Raw genomic sequence first — 18,768 nt, forward strand, 5'->3', positions numbered from 1 at the left:
GAGAGACACACACACACTTGCGCGCAAGAGAGACACACACACACACACACACACAAAGGCGTGCGAGAGAGACACACACACATAGGCGCACGAGAGACACACACATACACACACAAAGGCGTGCGAGAGAGACACACACACATAGGCGTGCACGTTCATTGTTGCAATGTTACTTTTCTTGGTTGTTTATTAAATTACGGATTTTTTAAATGTTCATTTTATTCCCTGTGCATAAAACACTTTTTTAATGAGCGGATCATAGCGCTATAGTGTGAACTCTTGCAGTGTTAGTTTTCTCTGTTGTTCAAGGTTTTCTCAGTGTTATTCAATGTTTTTACATTTAGTTTACTATTACGCTGTGCATTCTATGGTATAATTAACTATATTTATGCTTAAAAACTTAAAAAAATATATATTTACATACAGTTCGTATGGTCTGGAATGGATTCATTGTATTTACATACAATCCTATGGGGGAAGTTACTTCGGTTCACGACCAAATCGGGTTACGACCAGAGTTTTGGAACGAATTATGGTTGTGAACTGAGGTTCCACTGTAATATGATTTGGATTTGTTTATAGTCCTGGAGACCTCATCCATCAAGCTGCCGCTCCCATTTGGCCATTCCACGGCTGGAATAATGCTGGGCCAGCCAATCCGATGAATTGACCCCTCTTTCCCACGATTCCTGCAATCCGCCATCAGGGATAACTTTACCTTAGGCAGGCAAAACAACTTGGTAGGTGGGCTGAGGCAACAAGTGCCACATTTGAGTACCGAGAAGAGAAACAGAATAGGTGAGGGTTAGTATCCAATTATAACTATCATGTTACTTATGTTTTAGTGGTAATGACTAACAACAGAGATGCAGTCTGTACAGTTAATCAGCAGCTCTAGTCAGGATATGCTAAACTGAAGTAGTGAGTCTTCAACCAGGATTTAAAAGCTGAGACCGAAGGGGCACCTCTTATAGTAGCAGGCAGACCATTCCACAGTTTAGGGGCAAGCTCTACCTCCCGCTGTTATTTTATTAATCCTTGGAATCATAAGCAGACCGGCATCTTGAGATCGTAATGTGCGCTATGGTTTGTAAGTCATGATAAGTTCAGACAAGTAAGCCAGACCTTGGCCATTTAATGCTTTATATGTTAAAAGGAGGATTTTGAAATCTGCCCTAAACTTAACCACTTAAGCCAGTGTAAGGATTTAAGAACTAGAGTTATGTGTTCATATTTTCTTGTTCTTATAATAATTCTTGCAGAAGCATTTTGGATTAACTGGAGGCTGTATATAGAACAGTTTGAACATCCAGTGAACACCGCATTGCAGTAGTCAATCCAACTAGAAATAAATGCATGAATTAATTTCTCACAATCCTGTTTATTTAGAAAGCGCCTTAATTTCCTAACATTATTAAGATGGAAGAAACATGGTTTGGACAACTTTGTAATATACGCTTTAAATGACATGCTAGAGTCAAAGATAACTCCTAGATTACGGGGTGATTCAGTGAAATTAATGGGGACTCCAACTGGGTTAAATGATGACAAAATATTGCTGTGATTAGAGTCATTCCCTCCAACAATTAACATCTCTGTTTTATCTGTGTTTAAAGACAAGTAGTTCACATTCATCCACTCCTTTAATTTACTAACACAAGTAATTAAAGACAACATTATAGAAACTTCATTTGATCTCAATGAAAGGTATAACTGAGTGTCATCGGCATACGAGCGAAAATGAACATTATGTTTCCTAATAAGAGATCCCAGTGGAAGCATGTAAAACGAAAACAGTAAAGGTCCTAATACTGAGCCCTGTGGGACACCATATCTCACTTCTGTGTATAATGATGGAGTACTGTCAGCACATTTCTGTACATATTGGAATCGATTTGATAAATAAGAACTAAACCAAGTGAGCACGGTGCCTGTAAACCCAACATCGTTTTCTAGCCTGTGCAGTAAAATAGAATGGTCAATGGTGTCAAATGCTGCACTTATACATATACAATGTTAAAAAAACATCAGGGAACACTTAAATCACACATCGGATCTCGTTGAAGAAAATATCCAAGAGAAACGGGGTGCCAATTCTAATGGTGTATTGTCTAGCAAATGCCAATTGAGCTGCACGGTGATGGGCTGTGAATACAGATCTCACTAGATCACATCAGGCCACCCTCATGGAGTCTGTTTCTGACAGGTTGATCAGATACATGCACACCAGTAGCTAGCTAGAGGTCATTTTGTAGAGCTCTGGTGGTTCTCCTCCTGTTCCTCCTTGAAAAAGGAGCAGATTCTGGTTCTGATTTCTGGTTTGATGCCCTTCTATGGCCCTGTTCAGCTCTCCTCGTATAACAGCCCATCTCCTAGTATCTCCTCCATGCTCTTAAAACAGTGCTGGAAGACACAGAAAAACTTCTTGCAATGGCACATATGGATTGTGTCATCCAAGAGGAGCTGGACTACCTGTACAACCTGAATCGGCTGCAGGTACTACCTCCGTAGTGATGAGAGAGGGGTTGGGAGCATGCACTGATACAGCACGTTGCCGCACCCACTACACAATGAACATTAAGATCCCAAATTAGGACCTGAACACAGTCATGCAATGGGAGACACCTCAGCACTACACTAGTTTGAATGTAATGGAACAGTGTGAGGGTTTTTTAAAGTGGCTGGAGTACCAATCCTGCCACCAACCCCCTAGATTTCCCTGCAAGTTGGATGCAGGTTAATGTCGTACCCAGACCGGAGCAATTGAAGGTTAAGGGTCTTGCTCAAGGGCCCAACAGAGTAGAATAACTACTGGCATTACGGGATTCAAACAGGCAACCTTCCAATTGCTGCCGCAGATCCCTAGCCTCACAGCCACCACTCCACCCTGCTAGTTGTGACAAGGACACTACCAAAACGCAAAACTAGAGAACAATCAGTCAGGAAGGATAAGGAGAGATTGTCTGTGGTCACCACCTGCAAAACCATTCCCTTTTCAGGGTTGTCTTGCTGTTGCCTCTCCAGTGCACCTGTTGTCACTTTCATTGGCACCAAAGCAGATGAAGTTGACTCACAATCACTTATGCTCCCTAAGTGAAGAGAATGATATCCCTGAAGCAAAACTGACTTTGTGTTAGATTGTGAGTATTAAGAGTTTCCTTAATTTTTTGACTTTTTTTTTAATTAAATGTTAAAAATGACTTCATAATTAAAAAAAAAAATGTTTTTGTGGCACAAGTATAAATCAAAAATAAATAAGTAAATAAGTTGTTAGCATTTAAATTTGAACAGTTGAATCAACACCTGCTTAGTACCTCACAATCACAAGAAAAGAGAAATAGTAAATGTACTTTTCACTTACGAAATATAAGCCATTTATTAGCTAGCTAACAAAACATAAAAGGAATAAACCTTACTGTTAACTTCCCATGCAGTGTCATAGTTTTTCAGAAACAAAATGCTACTTAATGGAAGCAATTTAACACTTTTGTTGGCAAACAAGTCATGAGTTATTCTCTCTACCTGGTTTACATACCTTCCACAGGTCTGGTTTTCTGTTAAGACGTAGGAGGGTGCACAAGTATTGGTTAACCTCCACTATTAAACAAAGTCTTAAGAAATCCTTTTATTTGAATTAAAATTAAAATTAATATTTTTGAAGACTATGGTTAGACATTTGAATAATGTTTTAAATGTATTTAAATATAAAGGAAAATGTATTATTGTTTTCTTGCCAGTGGCTTCTACCTTTCGAAAGTGGTAGACTCTTTAACTGTGGATCGAACAACCTGTTCAGCCAAGATACAGTGTAAAGCCTTGCATAGGCATCCCTTTGAAGAGAATATTTACCCGGGAGGAAGGATGTGTTAAACAAACAAATAAAAAATAAATATTTAATTTTGGTCATCTTTTATCAGTTTTGTTATATTTAATTTTTAAATAGCGAATCATTTTTCTTTAGTGGTTGACAAGTTTTTATTTCTGCACTATGATGTTGTTGTCGATGCTGCTGCAAGTCAATGTAATCAATGTAAAGTCAATTCTCTTTTGAACATTATATTATTTTTTTATTTTAGAATGGTTTACTTGTTTTGCTTCTTCACAGTATTTGCTTCTTTACTTATTTTGGTAATATTTTGGTTTTTTATCTAATGGTTTTAATGTTACTGCTTATTGTAATTTTGATTTACTTCCAAGATTGTTTTTTATAAGGGAAGACTGTATGCTTTTTCTGTACCTCAAACAATGAAAATGTATATCCATTAAAATTTAATGAAAGGTTTTGTTAGAGTCTTGATATTGTCCGTAATTATGGCCTGGTGCCTTGGGATCTTGAGAAACCTCTTAAAAAAATTACACATAAGAAAATCATCTCCATTTTTTATTGGTAAGATGGTCTATTTTCTGTAAATGAGATTTGTAAAGTGTGTGGTTTAAGATGCATTTGTGAAGGTGCTGACAGAAAGATTACATTTAATTCATCCATCCGTCCATTATCCAAACCGCTATATCCTAACTACAGGGTCACGGGGGTCTGCTGGAGCCAATCCTAGCCAACACAGGGTGCAAGGCAGGAAACAAACCCCGGACAGGGCGCCAGCCCAGCGCAGTATTGGTAATTTTGGAAACTTTATATGGTTGTAAGGATTAAACTACTCTATTCCAAATTTTCAGTCTTTATGAATATTATTTTTGATTACACTTTGAATTTTCTTTTCTTTTTCAGAAGGCTCGATCACCTAAGTAAGTTAGAATAGTACTTCTGCAACTAAGATATGACAGAATGAATTCCATGGGGATTTAATCAATTCCATGTAACAAAGAAGGTGTGTTTATGGACTTTGCCAAAACTGAATTGGTACCCAGTTAGCTAATTGATCTATTTATGTATACTAATTTTTCTAATTGTATCTCAAATTCAAAAATCAAATCACTTTTAATAGAATCAAAGAGTAAATACGTCTTGAAAATATTTGTGTGGTGCCTTAAGTGAGAATGTCACTGGATAGACAGGGGAACACACTTTTTTTTTCTTTTGATCATTAAAATCTTTCATATGTTTTAAATGCTAAGCAGGCCTGACTCTGGGCCTCTTTGTTCATTTTTGCAATATACCATAGACACATTTCTAAAAATATTAAATTTGATGCCATCTTTTCTCTCAGCTGTCTTTTATTTTGAGTGTAATATGTTTGTAAACGTATGTATTCCTAACATGGTAGAGCAATCACTCCCTTTCCTACCTATTTGTAAGATTCATGTAAAGCAAATTAAGCAAAGCTATCTTTACTAAATAGAATTCAACATTTGTTGTTAACTCTTCAGCCAGGCTGGGGGAATAAAAAAACATAGCATAGTATAATTTAAAGTTGTTTGTATTCAACTTTTGTTGTTTATGGTACAAATGTAAATAAATTAAAGTAAATCAACAAGTAAACATTCTTCTGAAAAAGTATACTGTATGTCTGTACAATTACTACTTAGAAGGGTCCATGATCCTAAATTATTAAATTAACAACATACTATATATATATATATCAGCCCCACCATCTTACAGACTTAACACTCAAATGTGAGTTAAAGCTTTAAAAGGTCCCTTTAGCCCCATCAATTTATGCACTCAGCAATTTATTCAAATCATATGTTTATCTTTTAAAAATAATTAAAATAAGAAGCTCTGTCTGCAAAATATACATGCAGTTATTAATTTTAAGGAAAAACTCCAAGAAAAGTAAATTGCAGGTGAAAGCAATGTTAAGCAAACTTGTCAAATTAATAAGACAGGCAGATTTTTTTTAAATTCTGAGGTAAAGGTCTAAATAAGGTTGGTTTACTGTGTATTGAGCCAGGCTGGCTGCAACCAATCCTGGCTGTGTTTATTTAGCTAACTAATTATTGTTTTAATTGAGTTGATTTAATGGAGAGTAGAAACTTTTTAACACATCCCTGCAGAGGTGGAGGTGTGCTCTAGATACGTGAGGAATGACGGTCAGTAGGACTAAGTCAGAATACATGTGTGTAAATGTGAGGGAGGTCAGAAAAATGACAAGAATACTGGGAGTGGAGTTGACAAATGTTGGGTGAGTTTAAATACTTGGGATCAACAGTACAGAGTAATGGAAACTGTTGAAGTGACTTGAAAAAGAGAGTGCAGGCAGGGTGGAATGGGCGGAGAAGAGTGTCAGGAGTGATTTGTGACAGACGGGTATCAGCAAGAGTGAAAGGGAAGGTCTACAAGATGGTAGTGAGACCAGCTATGTTATATGGGTTGGAGACGGTGGCACTGACCACAAAGCAGGAGACAGAGCTGGAGGTAACAGAGTTAAAGATGCTGAGATTTGCATTGGGTTTGGCGAGAATGAACAGGATTAGAAAAGAGAACATTAGAGGGTCAGCTCAAGTTAGACGGTTTGGGGATAAAATCAGAGAGGCAAGATTGTGTTAGTTTATACATGTGCAGAGCAGAGGAGAGATGCTGAATATGTTGGAAAAAGGATGCTAGGGATGGAGCTGCCAGGCAAGAGGAAAAAAGGGACGTCTGAGAGGAGATTTATGGATGTGGTAAGAATGGACATGCAGGTGGTGGGGATGACGGAGCAAGATGCAGAGGGCAGGAAGATATGGAAGAAGATGATCCGGTGTGGAAACCTCAAACAGAAGCAGCCGAAAGACGAAGAACAAGAAAAATGTTTTTTTTTAACACAGTGGCAGTTAGTGTTGGAGAACTTTGTTTATTAGATAATGAATAAGTATGCATTGTTTATTTATTCAGGTCCACTTTATCTAATATAAGATTTTAGTTGAAGACCTACAAACATTCAATGCCAAAAAGTGCCATAATATAGGAAATCCTTTGGAGGCTGCTAAAGTGGACTCTCTCATTTGACTGTGTTGCAAGTTCAAATCTAAGCCAGCCTTGGACATACAGTATGTGCTGATAAAATTGTATGAAGTGCATTCACAGTCTGATTAGATGTATGGCATAATTATTACTAAAAACTCTTTAAATAAAATGTTTTACAAGTACTATAATTCATATATATGTTTTATTATTTGTTATTATGCAATAATTGCTCAGGTTATTTGCCTCTTCATCTTTTTTATGTTTCTTTGCTAAAGCAGGTGTTTTTCCACTTTTTTGTATCCTATTTCTTCAGATCCATTTCTAAGTAATATGAATAGACCAAAAAAGCATTTACTGCAGTAAAATATTGTTTCCCAAACGTTAGGAGGATTAGTTCAGTATATAAAGTAGTTTACTGGTACAGTTAGGATACTGAGGAATGTATTTTGGGTTTCAGGTGGTGATCAACAAGATTCAAACTTGTTTGATGCCTTAATATTGGATACACATATTTGAGGTAAGGAAGATTGAAGTGTTTAGGTAAGTTTGGTATACTCACCAATCATGGTGTCTTATAGCGACGATGTGTTGCGTGTTGATTAACACTGTGTTGTGTGTTGAATTTTACTGTACACTGTAAAAGTGACAAAACTGACACCATAAAGTTATGAATTCAAAATTACATTTTACACCTGATGGACATCATATAATGTGATGTTTTATTGCAGCTTATCATATATGCTCAGTTTATTGTTTTTTTATCTTTTCATCTCTAATACTATTCTATAACTTTAAACCATTCTTTTCAAAGGAAGTTCATCAGCCGCATTAGTATTTTATCTTGCTATTGCATGGCGCTTGTCCTTATTGATTTTCACTCTTTCAGGGTTTCTGCAATTCATTTTCAACTTGACAGCAGGATTTATTAGTTTGTTAATCTTCACCATTACTATGCCTAACCCTATTGTCCATCCGGAAAATATTCTTTGGTGTGGTCCACATCCCCCACATATGGTGTAAACCAAGGGGATAATACAGGAATGTGTACTTTTGATAAAAAAGTTTACACAGTCTAACATCCAGTTTTTCAGTACTGGAAAACAGTAAGTGTAGAAAATAATAATTATAAACATTTGGCAAAGTGGTCATATTTATGGAGCTGGGGAAAGGGGAGAGGGGCAAATTCAAAAATACAAAAATATTTGAGAAACTGTAGAGTAGAGAAAGGAAACTAAGCTTAGTAATAATAATTTAAAACTCCCACCCACTAACAGTACTCCTCTATATTTCTGGAACCACCTTGTCTACTTCAAATTCACAAATTTCTGACAGTAATTTCTTTCCTTTGTTTTCTTTCTTTGTCTCATTTTTTTGTCATTGGTGCTGCTTGATGTAGAGCAATCCTATCCACAGTTAAAATGTAAGTTGTTATTACATGGTAAATATGTTGTGTACAAAAACATCCTGTTTAGTAGTGTTTGGAATCTACAAAGTGACATACATGAATATGATGAAATTTATGTTAATCCAGGATCAATTGTTTGCAAGTTTTTAGAAGTAGAAATATAAAAATATCAAGAGATGTTTGAAAAGTGAGGCACAGGAGAATTTCCTGCTTGTTTCAAGATATCTCAAACATCACTTCCCGTAAGCATCTTATCAAGGATATTCTGGCAATTTTGAAGTACAAGTACAACATTGTATTACGTTTTCACGTTATCTTTGTACCTTTTAAGGTTTTTATATAAAATAAGATTACACATTTTAACAGTACAATGTTTTTACAAGTGATTGGTTTTAAAAGTTGTAATTGTTACTAAGTATTTTTCATATATTTCTCAACTCTGCCTCCTGCATTATAATTTGGTGTCACTGCCATCTTTGCCAAGTTATATATCTGATGCCCTTGGAACAGGGATTTAAGATGCCTAAGTCATCACCAATGGCAAATCCTATGTTTGTTCAGTAAACATTACAGATTGCTCAGCAGATGCCATCTTTTTTGCCCTTCTTTTTCTAATGACCATGGCACTGATGTGTATTTATTAATATTAGTAATTCAAGTTTTCTAGGTGTTGTTAGAATGAAAGGAAAGACAGAGGAACAAACGCCTTGCTATCATGTTTGTATTTTTTTCTGAATTCATTCATTGTTTTAGTTTTCTAATGTTGCTTACTTCTATTCAGAATCTTAGTAAATTGAGGTCTATGCTGTAATATCAGGCATAAGGCTTGAACCATCTGTGAAAGGAATGCCAGCTCATACTAGATACTCTTATGGTAGGCCATTACACATTAATGAATTAACTTTTTCCTGATGTATTTGGAATGTAGGAAGAATCAAACGTGATAGACAAAACAAAAAAACGTGGACATTGGGAAGGCACAAATTCCATATTAAGAATGATGGTTTTGAGATTTGAAGCCCAGAACACCGTAGATGTGGTGCCATGATGAATGAAGATGAGTATGTTGCTTTTGATGAAATTTCTGATTTGTGAATAGAAAACAATGTGCATCTTAGGGAGATTAAATTTAAAGAAGATTTGTTAAAAGCACACATATATGATCAATATAGAGAATTCCAAAAATCATGACACCTAGTGACTGCCATAAATCAGAAAATCATAAAGGTTAAAGAAAAAAAGAATGTATAGGGAGCAACAGATAACAGCTGCTCTGCCTTTAAAAATGTCCTAAGTTGGTTCTATATCTTTACTAAATAGTAAACCTTTCGATTGCTGGAAAATTAACAGTCATTAGTGTTGACTGGAACACACAACAAAACACACAGAGAGGATGTTAAACAAGATTTTATTTCCATGGCTAACCAAACCAATAATTTAATGAAATTCTGCAACTTTCCAAAGTTTTATTGTAAAAATATTTGTAATTAAAGAAAGAAAAGTTAGGTAGTGCCATGCCACCGTCCATTTAAGCTCTCTTAAGAGTCCCGTTTTTGATATGAAGTCTTTTAAATTTAAGAAGAATAAATTTACATGTAACAGGTAAGTCATGATATTAATTCTCCTAGGTAAAATGTAATAAACAGAGGATCATCCATTTGCCTCTTGTTTAATATTTTCTTTCATGTAGTGAAATTATGATTCAATTACGTTTGCAAGCAATACTAGCAATTCCTAGGTAACTGTTCTGAAACAATCAGTGAAACTGATCCAGCTTTATCTGGCAGGAAAAGAATTCACTTGTAAAAGCAAACTGTTATTTAGCTTAATTTTAAATCCATAAATCATATTAAGATATTATTCAATATTAAATGGGATGACAGTGTGTTAGAATATCCCATACCACACTACTTGCACAAAGTTTGATGCTGCTGAACTGCAGGAATCCCAACATACCCTCTATAACTAAGTTGCAAAGTGATATTTTATACCATGTTAAATCGGAAAGAAAGTAGGTTTCCTGTTAGGTTGCTGTTTTACTCTACTTGAAGAATTTTTAGATGTGGATGTCTTGTTGTATAGCTATCTAAATCTGCACTGGGTTTAACCACTTAGTTCTGGATTGTCCGTGGGACATATTGCATTTGCTTTCTTTACTGGATTGTGTTTTCTTAATTTGTTTTGCTCTTTAAATAAAAATAAAATAATCGATGTAGGAGTTTCTTACTCTTAGGTACCACATGTATAAGTTGTCAGGAGGCTTGTGCATGGTTTTACATTTGTTTTTAATTGTCTGTTCCTAACACAAACTGGTGCCATCCTGCATCAAAGCATTTTGACCTCATTTTGTGCATAGTGTTCTCAATATCTGGAGTACTTAATGAGGCAAATGGCTGTTCACATAAATAAAAGAGTACAAGTCACATCCTACATGTAAATTTTGATGATAACTTTGCATATCTCATTTTTTTAACATTTCGTGCAGAATTAGAGCTGACTGATAAACAGAATGAAGGACCACCTTTTCTCGATATATTCTTGTTGTCTTATTTTTAACATTTTATCAGTTACTCCAATTCATTATAATTCAAACACTATTACTCTACTATACTAACTTGGATTGCTGAAAATATCTAAGTTTTATTTTCTTAAATGGCTTCATTAATTAAACTACTGCCTGGTGATTAAAAAGATGAACAGTCCTAATTTTCAGAACCGTCAAGTCATTGGGAAGGGCTTCCAGCATTTTTTCTTTAATGAACCAAGCATTCAAGGACACAAGGACAAATTAGATTTAGATGTAAATCAAATAGAAAAAAGCTAAAATTTCATAAAGTAGTGTTATAACTATCTGGGTGAAGTTAAATGATGTTTTTGAAAAAAACACCCTATGAACTTTAAGGCAAATCAGATGATTTTATTAATTACAGTAATCACTGGCAACTTAGGAAAGAAGGAATTGATCATATGACCTTGTTGAAGTGGAGCATGAGTAGATTAAGCGCTCATATCAGAATTTATGTTGATTTCTTATCAGCAACACCAGTCTGCACACAAACCTCTTCCTTCTACCCACTGTCCCTTCCCTGTACCCCACTTAATCCAATATAGGGATGTGCTGGACTGGAGCCTATCCTAGTAGAAGCAAGCAAGATAAGGCAGAAACCATCCCTAGAAGGAGTGCCAAAAAATTGTGTAGCAAAATCATTAATGTGTTTAAACTTACTGATTCTCAATTTTTAACTTACTATTCACATTTGTGGGATGAAAATCAGAGTGTATGTGGAAAATCCCCACACGAACATACAAACTCCACGCAGTAAATGAATAGGCCAAGAACTGAACACAGGTCTTTAGAGCTGGAAGTCAGCAGTGATGACAACTGCACCCTTGAGCCATTTTTCTATTAGAAACTATATTAGCCAGAAACAGGCATATGTAGTTATCTATTTATTAAATATCTTCTAACAAAATGAGTTTCATAAAGCAATTTATTGTGCTAATATGACCTTAATTTAGGATCATAAATTATTAAGTATTATCCTGTTGAAAGGAAATAGAAACGAACCGGCTTCTCTTGAGGTAGGAATTGACGGGGAGCAGTCAGTGTTTGACAGGTCTGTAGTTCGCTGTCTGCCATTGGCTTTGGCCACTGTTGTGGTGCCTTCTAGGCACACATCCTTACATAAAATAAAATACAAAAAAAGAGTACTTTCCATTGACATGTTACAGGAGGGGTGCTGCTTAAGTGAGCACGAAGTAGCATGGCAGAGAAAGGAAAGGGGAGCTAAAAATATAAAAGATTTAGTAGAAATAGCCTTCCATCTGTCTATGGATTCTGAGAAAGGCAGCATCGTTTAAATACCCTAAAGCCCACGTGGGCAATGTAAACAGTAGGAGGGCCTTGGCAAGTGGGGAAAGCAACTCTGAGAGAAACATGCTGACTCTTGGAAAGAGTTTCAAAGGTTAGAGGGAAATTTTACTCTACTGTTTGGAGTAAGCTGACAGCCAATGGCTGCAAAGAGAAGTGCCGGGTATGAAAATGAAGGGAGGGCACTGGCAGGCAGGCAGACAGGCGGCAAAGAAAGTACAGGAGTAAAGGAGGGAACTGAAAAGCAAATGAAAAGAGAACAAGGGAGGAGGAACAGGAGCAGAAGATTGCAAATCTTTGTTTCTTGCCCCCAGGGGGCTGGAATATAAGACAGTTAATGAGCACAGCTGAGCTGTTCAGTAAGAAGGGAAGCCATGCCTTGTATAGTCCACTCCAGTGCTTCAAGGCAGCCATCCTAGCAGTGTGCACTATTGTGTCAGGCAGAAAAAAAAATGAGAGGCCTTTTGTGTCAGAAGGCCTCAGTAGGGAAGTGATTTGCAACTTCCTGGGTCTGCCTGCACTGTGCAGTCAGACAGAGAACACACCACTCTGTATGTCATTGCCTATGTGTGTCACATCTGCATTTTCTGTGGCCAACAGCGACACCGGGCTTCTCTTCACTCGTGATGAAGACAGACGTCAGCCTGGCCAATGAGTACTGATATGGAGGCTTGTCTGCTTTCGTAGACGAACAGAAGGAAGCAAGATGGCTGCCCTTTAGGATTTGTTAAAGAGAGGATCCAGAGTGCTTTTTCTGGAATTCTGCAAGGTGGAGGGACGCAAAAAAAGGTCAGTTGACTTGTTTAATGCCATTTTGTGGTGTTTTCCTTTCCTTTATTTTTTTTTTAAGGCTGAATGGTAGCTTCTGTGCTGCTGTGTGTGTTTGTTTGTGTGTGCATATGAGTGTGCAGTATGTGTGTGTGTGTGTGTGTGTTTGCAGTGTGTGTGTGCCGGGGGATAGGGGGGATCTTTAGTAAGCCTGTGCTCGCCTTGCATGTAAATCTCCTATAAAAGAGCCCTGGGTAAAAAAAAAATATAAGAAAAGGATGGCAGACAGTTTCTCTCATTACTGTAAAATGAAAAGGGAAGCTCATCTATTTTAAAGGGTGATGTGAGTTGTGACCAGCATGAGCCCACATTTGTAAAATTCCATGTAGTACCAGGAGTTGTCCTCTGGAACAAATCATTTCACTATTAAGTACAAGTACTGTTCTTTTACATTATCCTGTTTTCAAGTGTGGGTTATTTCATGCTGAAAGAATATCCTGAGGATTACAATTATCACAAACACAGTAATGATAATCATATCTTTGAATTTTGCCTGCTTTTCTTAATTATGATTTAGTTTCAGATACTTTTGAATTATTTGCTATGTTGCTTTCCAAACATAGACAGAGTATAATTTCAAAGAGAACTCAGTGTCCTGCAGTGCACTTCAAGGCTCATAGAGCCATGTGAGCAGAGGACAGAGCTGGTTGTGAGCTTGTGATTTCCATGGAGTGGCTTTCATTTACTTTACCAGTGAGTGACAGGCAGACACAAAGAGCACTGCAGTTGAAGAAAAAAAAAAAAAAAAAGAAGTCAGGGGCTCTAAAGGAAATGTAATTCAATCCCAACGCACCATTAGCTGTGGAGAGGGAATCTGGAGCAGCTTAAAAAACACCGGACAGAGGCTTATGTCACTGGGGGCTCAGCTAAAGTAAGCATTTACTTCATTAAAATAGAAAAAAAAAATCAATAGCAGGAAAGACACACAGAGCTAAAAGAAAAGGAACACAGAATTTAATGTTGTACTACATTTCCTGTAAATAACAACCGTGATTTGTTCATAATTAACATGCTTCTGTTTGTTTAGCTGTAGCAATTCAGAAGGGTTTCAAAAGTGCTATAAAACAGCTTTAAAGAGACGACAATGCATGCTGATATGAACTGATAATAAACTTAGGTAAACACATTCAATTATACTTTTATAATTAACAAATTGTCTCAATATCATTTCAAGCCTGGAATCCGTGCACTTTTGTCTCCATTGTTTGCTACTGTTGATGCCACTTCCATTTACAGAAACATAAGAGAAATAGAGAACACAGGTTACTTTGTAAGGAAAAATAAAATCCATTGATCACTCAAAGTTCACTGTGTGGCTATTGGAAACGCATTATCATCCTAAAGTAGAGTTTGCAAAGACTGTGTCATAAAGAGTCATGAAAGAATTAACAGAACTTTGGAAATTATGGGAAGTATTTATTCAAAAGTATAAGCAGCCACTCCTAATCATCATGATCCAATACAGAAATTCTCTAGGTGTCCCATAAGCAAACTGCCCTTCATAGTATTGTCCACACTATAGGACACTGTAAATCAGCAAAAATTATTTTCTTTTTCCATTTACAATATCCAGGCCATTTCATGAGAGCTAAAAGTATTTTCTAATGGATTCATGCAAATTTCCTTCATTTAAATACCACAATATGTTTTAATTGAATCCACCATTTTGCACAATAAGGCTAATTCTTTTCTTCAGTGTAAATGAAGTAATATCCAATTAGTCTTCCACAAAGATCTTTGAAATCCAAGTTTCTTTTTTTATTATTATTCTTAAAAAACGTTTCAAAGTTTAAAATCCCTTCTCTGCAATCTGTCCCAAGGAAGGCAAATTGTTTTGCTGGCTTTTGTTACCACAAGAATTACAAAAGGTCTCTATGCATTTTTCACCCTGCTGAATTTTCCACCATAGGCATAAGGATTAGCATAATAATTGAAGCCAAGGAGACCACAGATAAAAAAAGCTTTGCTCCTGTGTGTATTGCATTTGTGTATTCGGCATCATTACTTTCACCAGTAAAGGTTTTGTGTGAAACACAAATAGATAAATACAGAGACAAGCTTCTGTAGGAACCCCATCAGGCTACAGTCATTAAAGGTGTCATGAATAAACACTTCAGAGAATGAAAGTAAATTAAGGAGTGATAACCTACTGCTGCTCAACACTTCTTCTAATATTCATCCGTAATAGAATTAAATGGTCAGTTTTTCTGTGCAAATATTTTTGTATAGATAGATAGATAGATAGATAGATAGATAGATAGATAGATAGATAGATAGATAGGCATGTATGCTGAAAATATAGGTAAATGTGGGATAACAAAATAAACTGTAATCCAATCTACACCATGCAAGTTACATAAAAGTTGATGCGATATGGGAAAAGTCCAAAACTATCATGCTACCAGTTTCACAATAATGATTCTTCAGGGTATTGTAAAACACAAGAAAATGATTTTATGGAAAGGATTCAATGTGTAATGACGATACATTGCACTTTCTACTGTAGCATTAGTTTTGACTAATTTCATGCCATATTTTTTTATTTCAGTTGATTGATTAATTTTTTTCGATTGAATTATGAAAGTGGAAAAAATGTCCCTCAGCTCCCCTCAATAACGGTGTACCAGCTGCGGAATGGAATTTATTGGTGGCCACTAGGGCTCGAGAGATTAGCTATGGCTGTGTTTACTCGCTGGCGTCTAGCCAATAAAAGGGTTTGTTTTGATACAGGGCACATGGTGACTGACTGTACGATGTCAACAGCATTTGGCAAACTGAAAAAAAAACTTGCCTGGTCAGGGAATGAGGTGACAGCGAATCTGATACTGCACAGCAAAACACGGCTTACTCTATTGCTAGAAAACTTTTTGAGACGCTTCTTGAATGGTGCTCTGGTTATCGCTCCGTTAATGTGATTGGTCTGTAGTACTCTGACTGACGTATTATAACATCAGTAAAGTTCTGAAGACGCTACTTTCTTAGCAGCTGCATTTGTGTTATTTGTTTTGTCAAATAACAGTAGTTTCAAACAGATTTATTCAGGAAGTTGAAGAATTAGGATAAGGTTTGGTGCTTATTGTGTTTTTGTGTATGACTGAGTGCTATTTTTGAATCAAAATGATCAAATTCAGATATAAAAAATTCCAACTCATCTAGAATGTTATTTCTGAAACTTCAGTATCTACAATAGAAGCTACAGCACATGTTGGCTAATTCTTTCTACAAAGGCAATCACATTTCACAATCTTTGACTTTGCAGTGACTTCACCATCCTTCCCACCTCTTTTCTGAAACTTGTGATGCAAACATTTCCCTGTTGGGCAATCTCTGATCACAACCATTTGTATTGCCATTTCAGCCAGTCAAGTATTGGAATCCATAAGTATATGGGGTTTCTGAAATTAGGCTGAGATATTTTTTTCCAAGAAGAATGAACAAGATTGACTTACATTATATTGGTCCTTATATCCCATGATCTACATTTGCATCAGAGGAATAATATCATTTAAGCATTTGTTAATAAAATTCCAATGAATTACTGTTTCTATTGCCATGATATGGAGTGGACAAAATAGGCCGTAATTTATGTCTGAAAGCTTACTAAACATATAGCAATAAGGATGAAAGCCATTACTAAAAAAAAGGCTTAGCATGGAGTCTGCCAGATGCACTTCTGTTTTTCTGTGCCTTTAATTACCACAGTCAGTAAACTGATAAATTAGCAACATGAAAATATGATCATTTTCTGAATCTCAAACTGTAAAGCACATAATAAAAAACTTCACAACAGAAGATGTCTAAAGCAAATACATCTTTTTTTCTAGAAGTAATCTTAATGACTTCGAACTTTTGAAATTAAAAAGAGAACACAACTCAGTTCAATTTACAGAATTGTTGTAACTCTGGATTTCAAAATATTTCCGTCATTTTGTTGAAACAAATTACAATGATTATTATAAAACAGATTGTTTTAGCTGTTTTAAGTCAAAAACTGACATGTGGAGTATCGACCTGCAAATCTTCACCTCAGCTAATCCCCAGCACATAATGTAAAGAGTCGCAAATGAATGTCATGTGACCATGTCACATGGTAAAAATGACAATATTAATTTCTTTTCTAATAAAGAGGCCTTGTAACATCTGAGACAATTGGCAATATTTTTGTCAGTATATGCATTCATAGTTTAGCTGTTTGTTGATTCATTTTCTCTTGTGATTTACGGCAATTAACAAGTAAATGAAAAGCTAATCTTGGGTGTCTATTTTTGAATACCCCCAGCCGAAAAATAAATAAATTATAAAAAAAAGACTAGTGAACATAGCCAAGGCACATGATGAAATTTAAAAGTACCATTTGTCTAAGGCATGCCTAAGCGGACATTTTAAATGTTCTTTTGCAATGACAGAAAGCATAAGGTTTCAGCCTAATTTATTATGTCTCTGACATGCCTTCATGCCCTGAAATTGCCAAAAGGCAGAAAAGAAGAAGCTTTGATATGTTATCACTTGTTGACAATGTGACTACAATGTGTTTGGAGGCCTGTTCTGGAGGTGTGGATAGTAAAGGTTATAAAACAGGCCAAACCACATTGCAAAACTACAACAAATCTATTTTTTATATCCCAATATAATTTAAAGCCCTCTTTCCCATATAAATATCAAGCAGATTACATATAAATTGTTAGTCTGTAATAACTTTCTCAATAAATCACAAAGTAAATGATGAGTAAATTTCTCCCACCCTTAAAATGCCGTATATGAAGCATTTGAAACTGCTGTTGGCCCATCTCAGGCTGATACTTCAACAAGAATACAGTCACTTGGCTGGCTTCATTCTTATCAATGCCAGGAGTTACCTCTGGGTAAAATTTCCAGGTCACTGCAAAAGAGGCCGCACGTGGCAAGGCTCACATGGCTACACTGTTTACAAACAGTAGTATCCCAGCATTCCAAAGCACTTTTGGTTACATAAGAAAGATTTCCTGGAGTTGCGTACCTGATCTAATTGGAATATTGCAGCTCAGGCCACATGCTGCAGTTTAAACGGACTTTGCATGACTGAAATACAAGACCGGAGAGGTGAAAATTAATGAAGATTTTTTAGTTCTTTCTTCTGTTATCTTTTAGTTGGTAGTGAAATGTGTAGACTACATCATTTACTGCAGCTGTATGCATATTAAGTAATATCTATCCTGAAGTTTTCACAAATAAAATAAAAATGGGGTAACATTCAAATTGTATCTCTTTATTTTTATGAAACACCTCCACCCCCTACAACAAACAAAATAATTCTCAGAAATCAGATTACTTTTAAGGGAAATGCTGTATCTGGAAAAGGAAATTAGCAAGCTTATGTTCCTGTATTTCAGACATACAAGAAATAAATCAGTAAATACATATGTTGTGTGTTTTAACATACTTACAAATATGCATATTTATGTACTTAATCCATCCATCCATCCATTATTCAACCCGCTATATCCTAACTACAGGGTCACGGAGTAAATAAATAAATAATGCATATTTGTATTGCTGTCACTACCAAATATTTCCAGTAGAATCTTCAGTATTCAGAGGATTCTTTCAATAGTCAAAGATACTTTTCCTAACTTATATTTTTGCTGCAGTAGTTATAATTTAACCGTTTTAAGAGCAGTGTGCATCACAAAGTATGGAAATCCTCGCAATTCTGTATGTGTAAGCTGAAACGTTTTCTTAAAGTTTGTGTCTACAATAACAGGACATGGACACACCATGCAAAAAGATGGTAGCTGGTGACAGAATGAACAACAATGCAGATAAATTCAAGAATAATGAATA

The 18,768-nt window shown here is 35.9% G+C and overlaps 1 protein-coding gene across 2 annotated transcripts in view; it reads left to right on the forward strand.

Moving 5' to 3' along the window:
- Nucleotides 1-12,336: 12,336 nt before the first annotated feature.
- Nucleotides 12,337-18,768, forward strand: part of tet2 (tet methylcytosine dioxygenase 2) — a 132,066-nt gene continuing 125,634 nt past the window's right edge. For both annotated transcript variants that reach the window (XM_039759189.1, XM_039759190.1), the window contains exon 1: nt 12,337-12,909. The gene's annotated coding sequence lies outside the window, so the exon portion shown is untranslated. The remainder of the gene's footprint in view (nt 12,910-18,768) is intronic.

This window comes from Polypterus senegalus, chromosome 7, assembly GCF_016835505.1.
Source record: "Polypterus senegalus isolate Bchr_013 chromosome 7, ASM1683550v1, whole genome shotgun sequence".
Taxonomy (NCBI): Eukaryota; Metazoa; Chordata; class Cladistia; order Polypteriformes; family Polypteridae; genus Polypterus; species Polypterus senegalus.